The 22369-nt window shown below is 43.8% G+C and overlaps 1 protein-coding gene across 1 annotated transcript in view; it reads right to left on the bottom strand.

Moving 5' to 3' along the window:
- Positions 1-22369, bottom strand: part of DDX55 (DEAD-box helicase 55) — a 345960-nt gene that overhangs the window by 50595 nt on the left and 272996 nt on the right. The window lies entirely within an intron of this gene.

The following is a 22369-nucleotide window of genomic DNA, read 5'->3' as shown; positions in this document are numbered from 1 at the left end:
ATTTCATGTATGTATATTTTCTGTAGAGACACCAGTTTGAGTACTCTTGGAATCCAAGTTGAATGAACTCATTTAATATGAGGGGACACCCATTTAAATATCGATGATAATGCCATACCTAACAGCAGTCACTCAACATCTGATTACCCCCAACTCAGCAACAGTTAGGGGGCACCGATGAGAGGTAGGGATATTTTGATAGTGAGATATAACTTTACATGCTATTAACTGATGCTGAAGATAATTATTTAAATATTTTTGTGATTATCTCTCTAGTGTGAAGCAGACTATTAGGAATAGTCAGAATATGAAAATAAGAACAAAATGCACAATATCTAATATTTCGCTCCTGAAGAAGGGAAATAGATTCCCGAAACGGGTTGAGCCACTGAAACAGTAGTGAGGCCCCTACTGTGCATAAAAATATTGAATAAGATTAAGATAATTGTATTTTATGCACGTTTTCTATATGGAGATCAACAATTGCGATTATTGCTGAATGTAGATTGGCATGCATTAATAAACTTAACATTTGCTTGTTTAAATTGATAATTAAGTGCACACTTATTCATGAGTATTTACAAAAGTTGAATGGTAGTATTACTGATATGTCCATAAACTTTGACAATTAAATTCTGGACTATGGAAATTATTGATCCTTTTCCTCCTGTTTAAAAACAGGTCTAATCTTAATGGTTAAAGAATAGAACTATTAGCATAAGGAGTATTACATAAAATTACAATTATTAACTTACCGATTGCCTTTGGCAATAACCCGAGTGATCCACAACCCGTTGACACTTTCTTTTCCCTATTTTGCATCACTACCTAGTGTCAGGGTAGTGTTTTTTCTCCTCTGCACCTCACTAAACATCTGTGAGTTACCACGAAAACTTATTGACAATCAGGTGTGTAGACCGGGTCTACATTCTTTCCATAATGGAATGCTTGCCATGAGAAAGAATTCTTTTGTTGCAACAAAACTGCCTCCTTCATAATCTATTTTTCTATAATTTTCCCTAGATATTATTGTTAGAGAGATTTATCATTTTTCTGCTTCATCCCCTCTCCTAGTGTGAGACCACCAGCACTTTTTGCTGGACTTCTAGACCTTTTTCTTTCTATCCTGAATGAGGGGAGCTTTTTCCTACGCATGCCTTATTTGCTCCGACTTTTTCAACTCTGTTCTGTGTTTTACCTTTACTATGGAGTCTGCTTTCCTCCATATCTCTTTAAAGGCATCTGTAATTAACATTTGCAGTACACCGCACCTTATGTGCAGTGTTGCCGGGAACCCTTTGGGCTCTACTTTAGAGGTTATTTCCTTATCCTTACTAACTACAGTTCTTAAGGATAGAGGGATACTTTATATCCTTCCTAAAATGTTATACTATGAGAGGTGAGCAGCACACACCACCTTATGTGGAGTACGAAGGGTATACTTAGTATCCCTCTCCTCTCTGCTCCTGTGACTTTTTAGTTACATAGAAAATCCTATAGTTATGGCTGGTGGCAGTGGACGTGTTCTACCAACTATTGTGCTCTTTTTTGAACGCACACTATATTCCCACTCTCGATTGTGGCACAATAGGGTCATCTATGTTCTAACATGGTGCTCCTTTCTTTTTTTCGCCATTTCTATCGTGGTTGTTCTTTGTTAGTCCTTCCACCATTCTGGGAGGGGGCGGTCTGTGTTTTGCCTTTGGTGGGAACCCTTGGGTGTCCCCACCTAGGCTCCAGTGTGCCTGCGCAGGCAGGAAGTAGGGGCAGGAGTTACTCACTACCATGTCCTTTGTTGGTGCTGAGTATAAGGCACCAAAACTGCAGACCAACCAATGAGACTTAAGAAATCTGTGCCAAAGGTCCTCCATCGAGATTGCTGCTGAGATAACCCATTCAGAGTCCTTCCTTTCGTCACCAGACCGAGGAATCGGGAGACTGGGTCCATCGCTTCTGCGCAGAGGAGAATCCAGCTACGAGCATTTCTTCTAACCGAGGGTACTGTGGGATGAAAGGTATAACTTACCTTGAACCGAGAAGTCACTCTGGAGCGCGTGAATAGGTGTCAAGGGTGTCCACTCTACCTCTGACTCAAGCTGCTGGCTTGTGTCCCTTTAGGGAGTCCTTTTGCAGGGTCCCCCTTGTTGTGTTGAATTGCCCAGTAACTTTTCCTAGAGACTAAAAGTATCCTGAGGAACTGTTGCTGTTCTGTTGCTTCTTAAGACTTTGAATCCACTACTGCACAGACTTTTACGTATAGTTAGGGATTGGACTTTCAAAGCGTTAGTTTGTACAAAAAGTGTCTCTAGAGGTTACGCACTGCTGCTGTGTGAGTAATCAACATTTATCCTTAATAAAATACTTTCTCTTATGTGGTTTTGCTAACTAAATACAATTACTGTATACCTTTGTCTTAACACGAGTGTGCCGTAGTACCAATAATATGGTAGATCTGTCACTAGTGTCAAACTAACAATTGTACCACGAGCAGTTACCAATGAAGCAATGGCCTTTGAAAAGTATTAAGAATTCCCATGTGTGTTGGTTAAGTGAACTAAGTATTTATCTACCTTCCCTGTGTAAACAAAGTATATTTTAATATAACATGTTATGCTTAAGTGTTTCTTTGGACTATTGTATATACTGGGTTCAGTGTACCTACCTACAGTTCACAACTTCCTCCTATGATAAGCATGACTGCTCTGCCCCTCTATCAAGGTTGCTTCAGTAGCACGGACTTATACTAAGAGTTGGTGACCGGCTGTGTGCCAAGGGATAGTTTTATGTAGTCTTATCTTAAGTGGACTTTAGGAAAAGTCTGCTAACACTGGTGTTACAGCTGGTTACAGTAGTGTTGGATTACATTGACTCCTAGTTGTACCTGTGTCCAAAGAATACACCCACATGGCTAGTTACTATACTGTGAACTACTAAATCACTGCAATGATGGACAACTTTAAGGCAGAGGCTCTTATTAATCTGTTGAAAAACTGAAAGATGTGTGTAAAGAGAGATGCATTTGTGCTAAAGGAAAGAAAGCTGAATTGATCTAGACTTTATTGGATCACCAAAGCACTGCGAGTTGGCCTGTAATCCCTTACTCCCAAAATTGATATGGATAAGGATGACGGACAAAGTGTAACCCTTAGTCCTCATCTTCCAGGAAGTGAGGTAGATGATGTGGATGTTAATGATTGTTGATCCACCTCCGAATCTAACCTCACCCATACCCATGTCTAACATGTCAACAGAGCTGGTTCTAGAAATAGAGAACATTTAAATGCAGCTTCAATTTAAAAAAAAACTGGAGATACAATATGAAATTAAAGAAAAGGAATTGAAGGAACTGTAACTCAGAGATAAAGAGATGCAGCATGAGCACGATATTAAAATGTCTCCCGACTCCCCTTCTGTTTCAGAGTCTTCTCTCCCAGACACATACAGGTTCAGGAAGACTCATCGCCCAAACGATTTGGTGAGTGTGCATGATGTTAAAACCAATATTCTGGATTGGCTGGGTACATTTGAGTTTATGTGCAAAGTACAGGATATATTTCAGAGTGAGCGTGTTTCATCGGTTATCTCTAGGCTCCCCAGAATGGCTGTGATGGAGCTGAATGAGGCTGATGGAGTTGAATGAGGCTGATAGAGAGGATTACCAGTTGGTAAGGACTGCTCTCATAGCCAGGTTTGAAAGGACCCTTTACAATACCTGAAAAGGGTCAGGAACCACAAGAAGAAAGAAGAGGGATCATTTCTAAATCCCCCACCAAAAGTGTGGTAACAACAGAACTTTGAAGTCTAATTCTATTCCCGATAATATTAAAGACTATTATAAAGACAGTGTGCTTTTTAATGGTCAGGACACCCATGCCGTTAGAGACACTTGGGTCAGTATAACTGTGGTAGATGAAAGTTTATTCCAACCTGAGGAAGTTGCTAAGGCTCCCAAAAGACCTACCAAGGTCCAGTCTCAATTTGTCCAATACTGCCAGCTATTATTAAATATAATGACATGACTGTTAAAATCACTGCAAATGTTCAGTCTGAAGTGTCTGGTAGGGTACTTTTAGGCAATGAATTGAAAGCCCTGGGTGTAGGTTTCCAGGACACCCACACCTCCTTCCAAGAAGAAAAGGGAGCTGACAAGAAAAGTAAGGGAGGCAACCTTAAGAGACTTTCCAACAGAGACCAAGGAGAAATCCAGAATCTCAAAAGGAAAGGAGGGCCTCAATCCCAAAACCTCCTCAAACAAGAGAGTTTCTGTGAAAGAGAAACTCCAAGTCACACCTGTGACCCCCCACCACCAGCTGAGGCTGAGTTGGTGACAGAAGAATCCGCTGAAGAACAATCTTCTGATGAGTCAGAGGTGGAGGGGAATCAACCCTGTCTGGAGGATCTGGATCCTAGAGATCATCCTGAGCGGCAGCCTTTGCTTGCAGAAGGGTCCCTCAAGGATAGACTTAAGTAGGGGACAGAGAGAAGAGGATCCCTATCTAGAAGGTCTGCATCAGTAGGCAGCTTCCCAGAGTGAAGGGCAAACACCTGGGAAGCGTAGGCTCTACTGGGAGGATGGCCTCCTCTACAGTGAACCTATGGAATCTATTCCAGGGGACCTCAGGAGACTGGTGCTACCCTAAGACTTGAGATCCACATTTCTGGAATTGGCCCAAGAAGTCCCTCTGGCTGGTCATTTGAGTTCAAAAAGGACCAAAGAGATGATCTCATTGTACTTCTACCGGCCCAAGATGGGTGCAGAGGTAGATACACATTGCAGGAGTTGCCACACTTGCCAGTTATCTGGTAAAGGTAGTTCCAAGAATGTGGCACCTTTAGTGCCTCTCCCAATTGCGAGAGTTCCTTTTGAGAGGGTGGGGATTGGCAGTGTTGGTCCCCAAGGCCCTCCAACTTCTTCAGGCAACCGAGTTAAGTTGATTGTAGTGGACCATGCCCCTAGGTACCCTGAACCTATACAAATGAAAACTATTACTGCTCAGGCAGTGGCTAAGGCCCTACCTGGTATTTTTACCAGAGTAGAATTTCCTAAGGGGTCTGTATCCGACAGGGGGGTCAAATCTCATGTCACACTACATACAGGCCATGTGGAAAACCTGTGGGGTCACCTACAAGTTCTCAAAATCTTGTACCAGTTTAAGGTCATGCCCTTTGGATTGAAAAATGCACCTGCCACTTTTCTGAGAAGGTAAATCATATTCTGAATGGTTTCAAAGAAGGTAGCAGGCGCTCCTCTCCAGAAAGAACATGGCATGATAACCTGTACTGAGATGAGAGTTTGCAGCACACGCTTTTTGCTCACTGTACCTTTCACAGATGGGAAATATCCATTTGCACATCAGTCTTTGTCCCGCCCACATGGGCAGTCCAGCACCGAAATGCTATGGCAATTCCTCTCTGAACAAGAGTACCAAAAGCAACCCCATAAACGTGTTTCAGCCTTGTTGGGTCTCATCGGTGAGGTGAAGCTTTGTGTCTCTGAGCACAGTGAGCAGGGAGTCCACGTCTGGTTGCCCCCAGGTAACTCAGTGTGACCAACCCCAAGTTCCTTGCAAACATTTCAAAGAAGGTAGCAGGCGCTCCTCTCCAGAAAGAACATGGCATGATAACCTGTTCTGAGATGTGAGTTTGCAGCACACACTTTTTGCTCACTGTACCTTTCACAGATGGGAAATATCCATTTGCATATCAGTCTTTGTCCCGCCCACATGGGCAGTCCAGCACGAAATGCTATGGGGGCAACCAGACGTGGACTGTGCTCACTGTGCTCAGAGAGACAAAGCTTCACCTCACTGATGAGGCCCAACAAGGCTGAAACACGTGTATGGGGTTGCTTTTAGTACTCTTGTTCAGAGAGGAATTGCCATAGCATTTCGGTGCTGGACTTCCCATATGGGCGGGACAAAGACTGATATGCAAATGGATATTTCCCATCTGTGAAAGGTACAGTGAGCAAAAAGCGTGTGCTGCAAACTCTCATCTCAGTACAGGTTATCATGCCATGTTCTTTCTGGAGAGGAGCGCCTGCTACCTTCTTTGAAACCATTCAGAATATGATTTACCTTCTCAGAAAAGTGGCAGGGGCATTTTTCAATCCAAAAAGGAGCGCCTGCTACCTTTTTTGACATATTCTGAATGGTTTAGAGAACCTCCGCATGGCATACCTAGATGACATTGCAGTGTTCAGCCCTACCCGGGTGGAACATATCCACCTGGCCAATACGAACATCAAAGCAAGTAAGTGCCAAGTTGGTCAGAGTTAAGTGTGTGAGAAACCTGAAGGTGCATCACTTACTAGTCCCTGGGGGATCTGTCGTGGACCAGTGGGGGAGGATCACATAGGGGAGGATCACCTGGGTGAGGGGTCTTCGTGGCGTGGAAGTGGGACACTGAGGGTTGAGACGCAGTATCCCCTTCCGTGTAACACCTTCTCCCCATCCTACCATGTAGGATATTCAGAAACCCCTTCCCCCCTTTCCCACACAAACACTTTCTTACACTGTAACAGACAACTGACTAACAACAAAGCCATTTACCTGACATGTCCCAACACATGGGTAAGGCAGAGTTGGGCAATTGACAATAACCATGCACACCTGAAGGCCGATACTTTCCCCACAGGGATAAAGGGCGGAGCACAAAAGCACACCTTGAGGAAGGTTGAACGCACGAGACGACAGCTATACCAAACCGGCAGTACAAAGGGAGGAGAAAAGTGGCGAGACATGGAAGGACGAGGAAGGGGGAATTGCCCTTGCCCTTTTCAACTCAGACCTGCAAAGCCTCCGAAAAGGAAATCATAAGACTGGGAGTTACAGCTGGCAGGTGGAGCAGCAGATGCCAACGGTACACGGGGGCCTCCCGCATTGATAACGCAGGCAGAGAGGCAAGCTGGCTACCGTGGTACTATCCTTGACTCCAGAGATCGGAGAAGTCAACGGGTTCAGCACAGCAAGTGAGTTGGAGGCAATGTTCCCTCTAATTATTTTTCTCAAAGTGCGGAGATGGTTGGCGTTCGTGCACAAATTAATTTCCATGTGCGCAACTGACTAACGAGGTGAACGACTTTGTGAGCATGCCCAGTTAGTGAGTTATATGCAAAAAGAGTTTTGAAGGGAATGTCCCCTTTGCAACCACTGCAATTCTTTACAAATCTGTGTAAAAGGTGTATCTTAGAGCACTTTTCCCAAAGATGTAGGCTAACACGAAAATTGATATGTGATTATAAAGAGGGCTCATCAACCAGTCTAAGACTTCAAGATCTGCCACACTACCTAGCAAATGTATTCCTGCACAGAGCAAAATGAACATGCACAAAAAAAGCACGGATTCCTTCGTATAATAGTTTTAGTTGTGGCTATTCATTTGTCGAAACTGATCAGAGACAATGCATTAAGTGTTTTATGCTTCTGGAAAAAACATTCATCTGTATTGCAAAAAACGTATCACCTATAACTGATGTGGTTGGCTAATAATTTGCATGAGATACAATATTTACAGATGGTAAAAGGGTAGGAAAACTGCCATTTGAATTAAGTAATTAAAAGCCAGAAGAACATGCTTCTCATAATCTGTGTAAGGATGATAATTGCATCAGAATAACTTCACCACAGAATATGATGATCAGAGTTCATGTGCCTCTTTTTTCCATCCACATTACATTGTCCTGGGAACAGAGCTGTGACACTTGCTCAAAACCAGTCTTACAGCTAAGAGACATACACACCATCCATTTTTACTCCCTAAAAACAGGAAAATGTGCCCAACAGAAATGGGAAATAATGAACATAGAGGCGCCTTCCCCTTTATTTTACCCACAAATCTCCATTTATATTTACAAATCAGTGATCTCCATTTATATTTACAAATCAGTGATCAGCAGAACAGTGGCATAGGTAGGAACTCTAATAATATTACTGCCTGATCTCAAGAGGAATTTTAAGGGGTGCGAACATCTTTTAATAAGGATAAAGTATCCTTTTTACTTGCAGTCAGTATCCAATATTTGGGAGGGTTGTTTGGTTAATGTGTGCAGGCATATCTCTGTTAGATCTTCTGTTCACGGAGCCACTTTTTTCATATTTGTTTTAACCTCTTGAGGATTTATTCTGTATTTAGGTTTTTAAGGTAATACTTGCTAGTATGGGAAGGCAAATAGGGTTTGCGTCTACTTAATCGAAAATATTGGACCTTTTCCCATTTGACCGAATTTGTCTATGCTCTTTTTTTGGCTGAAAATACAGGGGGAGGGGGGAAGACCCCTCAAAACCCCCTCTATTCCCTTACTCCACCCCATGTATATATCTAATTAAATTTGACCAAATTTCAACAAAACAAATCGCAAAAGTTCAGTCAAAAGTAAAAGGTCAAATGTTTTTCGACCAACTATGCTAATACGGCAAATAGGGTAGTAGAACTGAATATCATGACTACGACGATAATTTAGCTTCATTAAGAGAAAAAACAAATATCAGGTAACTGCTGTGGATTGTGCCTTATTAATTATTGATAAGGTGGGAATTGTCTGTGTGCGCTGCCAAAACTCTTCTGAGCGGCACTCAGAAGGAAGCTGGGCAAGCGCACATGCGCACAGCTTAGAGGGAACATTGGTTGGAGGAAGCCAATAGCAAACCGAGCTGCGTTGAGCCCAAGATTGCAAGTAGCAACATTTTGAACAGAAGGAATTGCCACAAGAACAAACTTGTGTGTGTTTTAACTTTAAAAGAAAGCCAGTTGAGGTCCAGGTGCAGAGGGGTCTGACGCCACGTGGGTGCTCATTCGAAAGGCTTTAGACCGGGACCCGATTAAAAACTACTAGAACTAGAAGGCCCTAAGAAAGGGTGGCGTAAGAGTGGTCCTACAAGAGTTACGTCAAATCTCTTGTACAATTGAAAGTCTGACCCGTTGGCAGAGGAAAGCTAGGAGAAGGGAACCCCGCTTTCCAATAAGATTGTGAACTGTGGAATGTAGCAAGTGTGAACCCGACAAAGGGGGGCCGAAAGAAAGCTAGGAGAAGGCAAACCTTGCTTTCTGATGAAAATGAGAAATACATTAACAGTGTTAAATAAATGCTGTAGTGAGCCCGAGGGAGGCACAAACTGTGAGTAGGATCTGAGCCCGACGGAGGGAGATCCTGTGGGCGAACAGCAATCGCCCAAGGTACAAGATCAGAGAGAACTTTTGTTCGTTTGTCATTGTGAAATACCACAGGCCTTCTAAGGCAAGATACTTTTGCAAGGAAGAGACTTAGCCTCTGAAGGTTTTTGATATTGTTGAACTTGAACTGTGAACCCTGTGCTGACGAGGCCAAGGAGTGTGCTGTGCTCGAGAGTCCGCCTTGTCCCGTGCTTCAAACGCAGGGAAGGGAGACCCAGCAAAACCATCCTGACTTATCATTTGGTGAACACGTCTTGGTTCTCTGGTTATCCCACACTCTTTTTGTAATTTATAAGTAAGGCTTGGCAATGTTTATTTTTTATTTTTTAGTATAGGCCCTTTTATTTGACAAAACGGCACTAGGACTGCCTTATTATTTGATGGTCATAGCTTGCTCTCATCTTAGATTTAGGTTTAGATTAGACGTTTATTTCCCCCATGATAAAGTTCAATAAACACCTTTGAACTGTGATCACTTGTATCTGTCTTTAATGTTGCCACCATGAGTTCCTTACAAGTGTTCTACCATCGACATGAGGTAGGAGGAGGTGAGATCAACCCCTTACCCAGCAAGGTACAAAGGGTACAGGACCCCTTGTTAGGGAGAATTCTCAAACATTTGCTAATTCCCTCCACCTTAGAGACCCCCAGCAACTTTGCTTGATTTTGAGGACTTGGTTTTTTACCAGGAGAGAGCAAGACACTTTTTTCCCACTCTATAATGTATTTTAATGTGATTTTATACACTTTCTTTTTGGTTGTGGGGTCTAACCCAACTCCATAGGCATCATCTTTTACAATTGTGTCACAAAGCACCTTCAGTGTAGGGCCACAGGGAAGTCTTCCAGATTTCTCAAGGTTTAAATACCTTCTCTGGGATCAACTACTGTTTCCCAGAGCAGTGGGGTAAAATTTACTTCACTGAGTCTTCTTAGTCCTGTACAATTCTAGGCCCAGCACACCTCATCTTACAATAGAGTGCTGGAGGGATTACTTAGTATCTTCTGTGTCTAGTTACACATGTAGCATTTATATGTTACCCTTTCCCCTCAGAATGGCTGGTGGCAGTGGTTTTTGTATAAACTACCATGATTTAGCCCGACCGCGAACTGTTCGCAGCTCCGGTAACGTTAAATTGAGGGAGCCATGTTTTCAAAATGGCGCTGAGCCTCCTTTGCTAAAATGGTCCCTGGTCGTCTTTTTTCGCCATTTCTTTGTGGAAAGGTCTGAGTTTTTCTCTGCGTGCCAAATCAGGTTTGGTCTCTTTGTTCATTTGCCTTTGGCGGGCTTCAGGAGTGAAACCCGCCTCTGGCTCCAGACTGTCTGGGGTAGGCAGGAAGTGTCTGAAACTCCCAGTGCTTAGTCACCTAGGAGACCCAAATGAACTCTGTGGTGATTGGCTGGCTGACTGTCCGGCAAGGACAGCCACCCTGCTGGGTGAGTGACAGCTAGGCTGGAATGAATGGGAGAGAACTGAATAAAAGGCAAGTCTTTTGGCTTGGAAGGCAGAGTTGACCCCTGGACGAGGGAACTGAAGAAGAGCTTGAAGAGGACGCCTGCTGCAACTCCTGGACCGTTGGTTTGCCCGGTGAAGCCCTGCTGCAGTGACTACTTGCCAAGTTTGCATCGACAGAAAATCCCTGCAAGGACGACATCTCCCTTTGAGTTGGTGGTACCAATCAACTCCCAAAGTAAGCGACCTGGATACCCATCTCGGAGCTGGTTGAATTTCCTCAGAGTTGCTGCAGGAAACCGTACAGCCAGGGAGAGGGACACCAGATTGTGTGCGTTTCTTGTAAGCTGACCTAAAGCTTTTTGAAGATCCTCCAGACTACCACGAAGCAGGAATGACCAAGTCTGACACCCTTCAGTTGAGTGCGGGACCTCAGATGTGAGGAAAGTCCACCTTGACAGCCAGGAACCACGATTGTTGCCATTTGCTGTACCGCAAGGAGCTGAAACGCAAAACAGCCACTGAAAGTATAGTTTGCCGGTTGGCAGTTTTGACAGTGCAGGAGTCCCCCGACGTCCTCCCTCTTGTCCCCACGACTGAGGCCCAAGAACAGTGAGACCTGCAGAGCTGCACAGGAACAGAAGTCTTGAGCTGCATTTTTTCTTCTTTTTTTTTTTTTAATTTGCATTTGGTTCGATTACATAAAAGAATTTCATGTAGAACCTTTACAAAAGTCTTTCTTCTTTACCAAGGTACTGAAAAACAAGTCTAAGAGAACGTACCTCTTACTGTAGAAGTGCTTTTAACTTCCACAACTCACAAGTCTAATCAGCTTGTGGCCCTACAATTGATTCTTCTTTTTTTCAAATACTCCTAAGAAATTGTGCAAAGACTTTTTCATTATTTAACAGAAGTGCTTTATCCTATCCAAGACTTTTGCCCATTGACTTTGGCTTAGCCTATCGAATTGAATGACTCTTCTAGTGGACTCAAAGTATTTGCCATGCTTATGAATATGTGTAATTTATTGTGTTCTAATAACCTTTGCCTTTTACTAACTTATTAAGAAGTGTTCTGAATGCCAACAGTAAGATATTAATGTACCCAGCACCCTTGTTACTGAAGTCACCTGTGGGCCATCTGTGGGCCATCCCAAAATGGTCTTGTCTAATTCAGAAACTCACAGTATTGAAGTATATTTGTGTGTTACTATTTTATTGCTCCCTTCTGAAGAAGGCTTTATAACTGACTGATAAATTAATTTTTTGTGCAAGAAACCTTGAGTCTAAGAGTTTATTTGAATACATGTAACCGCAAATCTTTGTGTAACTCCACTACAGCTCACATTTCCCCTTTTGAGATAAACCTGTCTGCTCAACACGCTACCAAAACTGTGTACTACAAGCCTATACCAAAGGTTGGGTTGCCTATAGCTGTAGTCAGTTGCTTGTAGTGTTCCAAGAGGGTTCTCTGCATGGAAACATTGCCTAACACCACTACAACCCAAACACAAGTAAGAGCCTTTTTTGGACTTACAGGATATTACAGGAACTTAATTGAGAACTATGGGACAATAGCTTTTCCTCTGATACTGTGTCCTCTCCGATGTACCCAAAGAAAGCCAAGTGGAATGAGGACTGTGAAAAAGATGAAAGATGCCCTATGTTAACTTCCAGTGCTGCGAGCTCCAGATTATAGTCAAGCCTTCTTAGTCCCGACTGATGCTTCCAACACAGGGATAGGAGCAGTCTTGAGTCAATTTGATAGCAAAGACAGGGAGCACCCCATCTATTTTGTTAGTTGAAAACTAAAAGATAGGGAAACTAGGAGGGCCACAGTTGAACGTGAATGTTTTTCTATTGTATGGGCCTTGAAGAAGTTCAGGCCATACCTCTATTGAACTACTTTCAGGATTCAAGCTGACCACCAACCCTTAAGGTGGTTTATGCATATGAAAGGAGAAAACCCATAACTGCTCAGGTGCTCCATTAGCCTTCAAGGCTTTGATGTCACTATTGAGCACAGGTTAGGTACCCAACATAAGAAAGCTGATGGTCTCTCCAGAAAGTATGACTGACTGGACCAAGAGATTCATCCAGGAGTGGATGTCCCTGTCCCTTAGTCTGGGGGGTGGGGGGGAACAGATTTATCATTTTTATGCATCATCCCTTCTCCTAGTGAGACCCCTAGCATGTTGTGCTGAACCTCTGAACCTTTTTTTGTATCCTGAATAAGGGGAGCCCTTTTCCTCTCATTCATTCTTATTTGCTGTGACCTTTGGAACTCTGTTCTCTGGGTTTTAACTTTACTATGGAGTCTGGTTTTCTCCATATCTCTTTAAAGGCATCTGTGCTTAACTTTTGCAGCACACAGCACCTTATGTGCAGTGTTGCTGGGAACCCAGAGGATTCTCTCTTTTGAGATTATTTCCTTATCCTTACTAACAACAGTTCTTAAGGATAGAGGGATACTTTGTATCCGTCCTAAAACCTTATACTATGAGAGATTAGCACACACCACCTTATGTGGAGTGCGAAGGAGAATACCAAGTATCCCCCTTCTCGTGTGACTTTTTAGTCACATAGACAACCCTATAGTTATGGCTGGTGGCAGTGGACGTGCTCTACCAACTATTGTGCTATTATTTACTGCAGACTGTATTTTCAGTCTTGGTTGTGCACAGTAGGGTCACCTATATTCTAACATGTTTGCTCCTTTCTTTTTACGAGCATTTCTCCTAATCTAAGGTACTGTGGGGTGAAAGGTGTAACTTGCCTTGAACCGAGAAGTCGCTCCAGAGAGACTGGATTGCGTGAAGACGCTTCCAGGGTGTCCACTCTACCTCAAGCTGCCGGCTTGTGTTCCTTTAGGGAGTCCTTTTGCAGGGTCCCCCTCATTGTGTTGAACGGACAAGTCATTTTTCCTAGAGACTAAAAGTATACTCTGGAACTTTTGCTGTTCGGCTGCTTCTTAAGACTTTGAATCCAGTCCTACTCCATTGAAGCAATGGCCTTTGAAAAGTATTGTTAACACTGTGTGTGTTGGGTAAGTATTTATCTACCTTCCTTGTGTAAATATAATAACTGTATATTTTAATATAACATTGTATGTGTGGTTCCTTAGACTATTGTATTTACTGGGTTCAGTGTACTTGCCTAAAGCTCACACCTTCCTCCTATGATAAGCCTGACTGATCTGCTACTCTACAAAGGTTCCTTGAGTGGTACAGTCTTATACTAAGAATTGGGGACCTGTATGGCACGGGATAGTTTAATAAAGTCTTACCTCAAGTGGATTTGAGGAAAACTCTGCTAACAATTATGTAGACAATTCTTGTGCAATTTCCTTCCTTTCCTTGTACAGGGCTTTTCGCCTCTTCCCCTTTCTTTCCACTGTTTCCCACTCCCCATTATCTTTCCACTACACCTCTTTCCATCGTTTCCCACTCCCCGTTGTCTTTTCACTACACCCCTCACTTGCCAGTGTTCTCCTTTCTTCTTTATTCCACGTTTCTTTTATGTGTCGTTGAACACAGTTGGTATATGTTTTTTTAAATTTGGAAATATGTGCAAAGCACTGTACAAGCAGAATACGCTATGGTGAACTTCTCAAAAGGTGAAGAGTCCTGTACAGTGCATTTTAGCATGGGAAATGTGAAATTGCCATCAACACACGTTGTATGCCACCTTCACACTCGCGCACACTAGCACATACAGCTACATTGAACTAATTGTTTTTTTTCATCTGTTTTTAATTTTGGCATGGATTTTAATTCCAACAGAAATTGTGTACAGAGGAAACATTACAGAAGGCAGAGGCAATCTCTATGTAATATGATCTTACAGGTTACAATGGCTGTATGGATGAAGTATGCCAGGTGGTGAAGGGTTAGTGAATAGGAACACATTTCAGGATCGATAACTAATAAACAAACAGAATAAACATTTAGTGTTTAGGGCCAATGCTTGCATACGTACAATTTACATTTATGTATTCCTGGATCGTTCAGTAAGGAACGTACAGCATTTGCGTTTGTGGAATACTGTGCGATATGCTAACCGAAAGAGGGCCCTCACTCTGCAACTCGCACTAAAGAGTTTGTCTCACAGTAAAATAATCCATTACATCAAACTTCTAAAATAATTCTGAGGTAAGAAATATGAAAGACTTGCTTCCATGCACGTGTCAACATTAATTTGCTTGCAATATCATAGTATGGGATACATTACTCACCGTAATTGTATTCCTGATGCTTGTATCTGCTTAAATCCACATGCTCTGCGCATAGGCCGACATCTAGTTATAATTTCTTATAATGTGCAGCACGCCCAAAGGCCTCAGTGCACTAATGGAAGCATCAGAGTATTGCACATTAAGTTTTCGAAATTCAAAAAGGGACGTCAACAGGGCGTGACTTATACTATCCCCTAGAAGGATGTATCCTGTACTCATGATCCCTCACGAGTCGAGGTCCCTCAGATTATTTGTTTCTGATAAGAGGTAGTTTAAGCTGTAAGCGTAAAGTGTAGGTAGAGACCATGAGATGTGAAAGATCTATGCTTCTTTCCAACGCACCTTCTACTCCAAGAGGGGAGGAAGGGCGGGCAAATGCAAATCTAGGAAGATACAACCGTCAGAAATACGATTATAGTGATTAATGTATCCCTTCTGAGGTTTGTGGATTTGCTTAGAATCACATGCTCTGCATAGATTAGCGAGCAGTACTAGTAGAAGGAGGAGGGTTATTAGAAGGTAGTGCTGCAAAGAGATGTTTCAGCACTGCTTGCCTCACCTGTGCATCACCCCTAGAATGTGTCCAGACAGTAATGTTGGGTGAAGGTGTGTACTGAACTCAAGTGGCAGCCTTGCAAATGGCATTTAGAGGCATATTTGCTATGAAGGCTAAAGTTGCCCCAGTGCCTCAAGTTGAGTGTGCTCTGGGCTTAATGGGCCATTTTCTTTTGGCAAGAGAGTAACAGAGTTGGATGCAGTGGACAATCCATTTAGAAATTGCTGCCTTAGAGATAGGGTCCCCTTCTATTCCAGCAGCTACAGATACAAAGAAACAATCTGTCTACTTGATTGGCTGTCTTTTGAAGGTAGAACATGACAGCTCAGAGTACATCCAGTGTATTTAGACTTCTTACTGATGCGTTTGTTGGGTTTTGGAAAAACGCAGGAAGCTCTATAGTTTGATTGACATGGAACTTTGATATGAATTTGGGTGAGATGCAAGGATGTGTGCATAGCACTACCTTGTCTTTGTGTATAACTACAAAAGGGTCTTGTACTGACAGAGCTTGTAGTTCGCTAACCCTTCTGATAAAGATAATGGCTATGAGGAAGGCCGTCTTGTATGCCAGATGTTAAAGGCTGGCCTTGAAGGTCTCCCCCAGCCCCATGAGCCTTGTTAGTGCGACATTGAGGTCCCAGCCTGGAGTAGGATTAGAGACAGGAGGGTACCGCTTTTTGATACCCTCCATGAAAGACTCAACTCGGGACACCTTCCACCACGAAATATTATTCTGAGACGTGGTTTAAGCAGAGAGAGTTGCTAGGTGTACTTTGAGTGAGTTAAAGACTAATCCTGAGTCAAGTAGGTAAAGCAGGTAGTTGACTATATTGGTCAGTGAACAGTCGGTTGGATTGAGAGACTGTGTCCTGCACCATAACACAAAGCGTTTCCATTTGTTAAAATAGCAGTGCCTTGGTGTTAGGCTTGCGTGCCTCCTTGGGAATTTCCATGCAACTTTGGTCTAGGTTAAGGTGACCAAACTCTAAGACCTCAGGAGTCAAGCTGCTAAATTCCGCTTCGGAGGGCACAGGTCCAGCGTTGTTCCCTGATCCTGGGTTAATAAGTTGTCCATGCAGGGTAGTTTCATGGAATGACACAGGGACATCATCTGTAGGTGTGAGAACCAGGTCTGGTGGGCCCACATTGGAGCCATTAGGATCAGTGTTACTTCTTCCCTTTGTTGAGAAGAAGTGTCAGGGGGAGGAAGTGTTTGGGTCGAGGAGCATATGCAAATCTCCCTGACCAATTCAACAGAAATGCATTCCCCTTGGATCCTTTCAGAGGAAACCTGGATGCGTAATTTTGGCATTGCACGTTTTGCAGGGTTGCAAACAGGTCTATCTCTTGGAACCCCCAGTTTGAGAAGACATCGTTTAGCATGTCTGTGTTTAGTTGCCATTCGTGCTCCGAGGGTAGCATTGTACTCCTGCTTAGTACGTCTGCCAGAGAATTGAGTTCCTCTGGAACACGTTGTGCCACTAGGAACATGTAATGCAGTGCCCACCCCCAGATGTTCTGGGCTAGTTTGGACAGTCCTGGAGAATGCGTACCCCCCTGTTTGTTTATATAAAACATGGCTGCGGTACTGTCCGCAAGGACTAGGGCTGTCTTGTGTGCTAAATGAGTCTTGAAGGCTTGAAGTGCTTGGAGAATCGCTAGTAGTTCCAGAAGGTTGATGTGCTGCCTGGTTAGCACCTGTGTCCACAGGCTGTGAGCAGTGTGATGCAGGAAGTGAGCGCCCCACCCAGTCATAGATGAGTCTCACGTGAGAGTGGCCTTGATCGCTGGTGTGTGGAAAGGCTGTCCCTTTAGCAGAATGTTTCTGTGCCACCAGTGTAGCGATTGAGGCAAAGGTTGGGAAACCGCCACTTGATCGTCCCACAACCTGCTTGCTTGCTACCACTGGTGTGAGGCACTAGGTAGATGCAGGAAGCCATCATCCCCAACAGGTGCATCGCCATTCGTAACGTCACTTGATGACCGGCTACATAATGAGGTGTTTGAAACAGCATGTTTCGGACCCTCTCTTCAGAGGGGTAGACTAGACTGACATATGTTTTGATTAGTGCCCCCAGAAATTGCTTTACTTGGCTGGGCACCAGACTTAACTTCTTTTCATTTATAGAGAAGCCCAATTGAAAGAGCAGATTGATTGTTCACCGTGAATATCCACCCACATGTCCCCATAAAGAGATCCTTGTGAAGGCTCCTCGGGTGGCAGGGCTGGGGCAGGCGAAAACGTGTTGCTGACAATGGGGGAGGTATATGAGGATGCTCAGGATGCCTTGAGGCAGTGGGCAGCTTACTCATGAAGTCCACAAAGAATCACATTTTACCCATGGTGTCCTCAAACTGTAATTGGATCCAGGGAGCAGCAGACAGGATGGATGAATCTACGCCAATGGTCTCTTTAAAACTCTCACAATGGCACTTTTTGTTGAGGGCGGAAGCCAGAGGTGAGGATTCATCCTCAGTGTCCAGAGGCCTGGGAGGCTTGTCTAACCTGAGCAGAAGGCTCCTTGTGGTGTTTTTCGTGGCGAGAATGTGATTTCTGGTTCTTCGCGGCTGTTTCAGCGCCCCCGCCGTCGAGCAGTGTTAATGAACGCCCTTTGCCGGAGTGTCTACATGATCACCTTCGCGTAGGCGGAGCCACAGCGAGCGTGGTCGGCGTTAAGTTGTTGGGCCGGGAGGTGCCAACCGACTGCGTGCGGCCCTCCGTCGACAGACCCATCGAGGGATGGCTAGGGGGTGTGTTTATGGGAGGAAGTGTGTGCGTGTACGCCGCCGTCACTAGAGGCCTTCTTCATAGCAGCGCAATGTGACTGCCTTTCGAGACTGGGGACAGGCATGCAGGAACTAGATTGTTCCACAGGAGTGTCCTGGAGCTCCGATTTGGAGTCTTGGCTGCCTCGGTTTTCGGGGTTTGACTAATATCCTGGTGCCTGTTTCCGACTTGGTCCGGCGCTCCTTTAGGGTTTTGCACGCTGGGCAACGGGATTTGAGGTGGTCATGTGAAGGCAGTGGTTGCAAACTCTGTTTGTCGACCCACAGGAATTTTCTGTTGCACTTGGGACAGAACTTAAAGGGGGTGCGAGCCATAATGGAAGGCGGACACAGAGGCAGCAGGACAAAAATAGTAGGGGCAGGAAATGGGTTTGTGCATTCTTTAACAAAGAAGGATCAGTCCCACCCACTCGCCCTACTAGATAGGCCAAAGCCTGGGTGTAGGCTGAAGCCTGTCGTCGGACCAGAACGTCTGTTTCGGAAGCCGGGGGGAGCCGTTGAGATGTTCCAGGGAAACAGCAGTTGAATTGGTGCACTCAGCGCAAACGACAGAAGAGGTTTAGATGAGTTTTAACTCTTAAAGTAGCTGAAGCTACAGATTACGCTAAATAACTTGCCTCAATGGCAAAAAAAAGAATCTGCGGTACCATGACGCGTGAGGCATCATGGGTATAGGGTACATCACATTAGGGAATGTATTACAGTCATGCCCTTCATGTGCAATACTCTGCAGCTTCCACTAGATGTCAGCCTATGCAGAGCATGTCAATTTAAGCAGATTCACAAGCCTCAGAAATGTTTTTGTTTTTCTTTAACTAAAACTAAAACTGGTAGGAGCTTAACACCTCTCGCTAGGTACATAAGCGAAGCGGCAGAGAGCAAGATCATGGCTATAAGTGAATATAGCCAGAAGTGCACCTGAAGCAGAGGCAGCCACAAAGCAAGGCATTCTGGATGTAGTGGTGTCCGTTGGGCAGTCACATACTAGTCTGTTATGGAGCTCAGATAGACTTCAATGCTTGTAAAACAGGTTGGAGGGAATGGAAGCAATCTTGTATCAGCAGGCATTTTGGAAATGGTTGGAGGATCAAGCGTTTATCAAATGATAACTTTGAGGCCAGGGAATGGAGGTGTAACCTGCCCTTTCTTGATCTCCAGGGGTAAGAGGATGAGGCACCAAAAGATGTGGAGATATTGATCGAGTAAGACAAGGCTCACAAAGCAGTGAAAATAGAAACACGTTCCTCAAGATCTATTGTTCATGGTATTAATTTGCTGTTAAGGCCAGAATTGTGGCATAAACTAGTGGGCAATGCACGATCAACTTCTAAGATCAGGATCTTTTTGTGTTATTAGCCAGGACCAAAGAATGGGCGCCTCTTACACAATAGGTGAAAGGAAAAAGCAGGAAAGTGGATTATTGTCAATTGTACTACCAACAGGTAGAATGCAGAGGTGTTCATATTCTGGAGGTTACCAAATGTTAGGAGTCTTGTTTATTATACCTTTAAGCAGGAATCATTACTTACAAGTTGAGTAGGAGGCCAATAAATGCAGTTAATCAAAGACATGGATGAAGAGCTTTGGTAGGTCACATGTTCCCAGAGTGGTATGCCACTCTTTGGTCTAACGTCACTGGTTTTGTCTTTATCTGTTCATCCACCTCATTTGGGAGATGTTTTGGCAATACAGACATTCAAAAACAGGTGGTGATGGGGTTCAAATTAAATGCATAGAGAGTAATTGGGCAAATGTGTTTTTGGAATTGTCATGGGTATCAGAATGGGGGAGGTTATTTCGTTGGGGGATAACAAGCGGTGTAATTAGCAGATTACTTTTGAAAGCTATTTAGAAATCCTTGTTGTTGACCCTGGATTGAAAAACTGCCACCTTTGTGGTCAGTTTGACTCTCCCCCTTTTCAGATAGTACAGGAGGTTATAACATATCGGATACTTTGGCTATCTAACAAGCTTGGTGAACTTATTCAAGTTCTGCCCCATGGTCGAAGATGAAGGAGAAGTGTCAAGGTGTGAAGGATGGCCGACACTCAGGTGGGGAAGTGAACTTCTTTACTAGGTTCCAGATGATAAGGGGAATACAATAGGTAAGTAGGAAAGGAAATCCAGGAACACATCTTCCGGCCTCCACTCTCACAAACTGCCTCACTCCAATGGACATTCATGGAACTTGCTGGGCACTCACACCACAGCATTTCACAGGTATACATTCCACCAGGCATTCCATCAAGCAAGCATTCATGCAAGACCAAGACATAACAAGGAGGTGGAAATGTATTTGACTGTTTTGCATGGGCTCCTGATGTGCTCGCTATCTGGAGCCCATATTATTTTTCCAGAGAAGTTAAATTGCATATCCTACATGCCCTCTGGCGTGAGAAGTGACTAAGGATATAATATTGCATGTTGATTTTGGCCAAGCCTAAAGGTACGACTACCTGATTTCTACAAGTACTCCAAGACAGCCCAGATTTGTGTTTTGGTGGACTACAGGCGACTCTTCAAGAAAAACAGAGGGTGGTAGTGGAAAATGATTCTTCTGTCCAGCCAACAGTGGAAGATTGGTTGTGAGCCTTGAGAAAGTGTCTGCCCAAAGTAGATTCAAGACACACAATACTGCCAACACTAGGACACGTTTGGTGGGTCAACATAGAGAACGCCTTTCCCTTCTAGCTCATTATGGATACAGCCAAGGCAGTGTAGAGGAGGTGGGCCAGTTATAAAGGGAAGACACCGTTTTTGGACTTCTTTTTTTACAGGATAAACTGTGCTCTAATATTGTGTCATTGTTTCCAGATTAAGAGATTAAGGGGATGCTGGATGAGGCTACATGAAGGGACACACTCTCTAGGCAGTTGATTGTATTCATGCCAGTGATAGACAAACATGATTGAATAAGGCAATTGACCTCCCTTATACATGGAGCAATGCTTGACACAAACGATCCAAGTGGAATACATCTGAGAGTAACAGTAGAGGGAGAGATCTGGGTAGAGAACTGTCCATAATGTTTTGAGATAGCATCTCTGAGAATGTTGCAAAAATGCGTGTGTTTTGTCAGTTCAAACTCCATGCACTTAAATTAATAGATTGCAGGGCACACCCACTAAGTTAGCTAGAATGTATCCAAACACACCAGGTTATTGATTGATGGCGAGGTTGTGGGTCTTCCTGCTCACATTGGCATATATGACAGGGTTGGTCTGTAGCTCTCAATTAGACCCATGTCAACAGCTAGAGTCCATGCACCCTGAAATGGTAGACCCATGAGAGCTATCATTCCAGGGTTGTGGTTTGTGTGATGTTGGAATTCACCTGTCCCTAGAGAGATATAGACACCAAACATTCATCTGCTGTGCAGCCAAGCAAAATCCTCCATGATATAAAATATTTACCACCAACCATAGATGACTACCCCCAACTTTTACACCAAGCATGTGGCCACTGAGCAAGCAAATATAAGTATTATAAGGCACCTTAAGGGTGTTAATCCCACTGCATTTAAGCACATTTCTATATCTAGTTCATTTTTCTCTTTTGCCCGAAGGACCCAAATCCTAGGCCAATAAAGGTGTTAAAAAGAATTAGCAAGAATGGCCTGACAAATTGAATACAAATAAAGTCCATCAAGCCTAATTTGCAATACTGGCAAGCAGGCGAGATAGCAGAAATAAAACAGCAGGCAGTAGATTAGCAATACTGTCCTCAGGCCGGGTTAGAAATACTGATGTTGTAGGCTTTGCTATAATGATCAACTCGCGGTACATTAGGAATGAGAACAGGTGCAGGATTAGTAATATTGACTATATGCAATACTATTAATAAAGACTACCAGTCTGGATTACTGATCTCAGGGTGCATTAACAAGAATTACAAATCAGGCAGCTTGTACATTGTAATGTTGAAGTATTCAGCCATGTCTCACACCTACTCCCTCACCGGAGCCGGACCACCCTAGGCACATCCCCAGTTTGAATGAAAAGACCAATATTCACATCTCTGCACACCATCCAACTAAACACTCCCAAGGACACCCTTGTGCAATCCACCCCCTCCTTCCAGGGAAGTTCTCCACTCTCCATCCAGCCCCATCTCCTCCACACGCAGACATGACACCAGTACCAAAGCACATTCCCAACAGTGCCAGA

The sequence above is a fragment of the Ambystoma mexicanum genome, chromosome 10 (assembly GCF_040938575.1).
Source record: "Ambystoma mexicanum isolate Mex_15411 chromosome 10, UKY_AmexF1_1, whole genome shotgun sequence".
Taxonomy (NCBI): domain Eukaryota; kingdom Metazoa; phylum Chordata; class Amphibia; order Caudata; family Ambystomatidae; genus Ambystoma; species Ambystoma mexicanum.
This window is presented reverse-complemented; position numbering and strand designations above follow the sequence as displayed.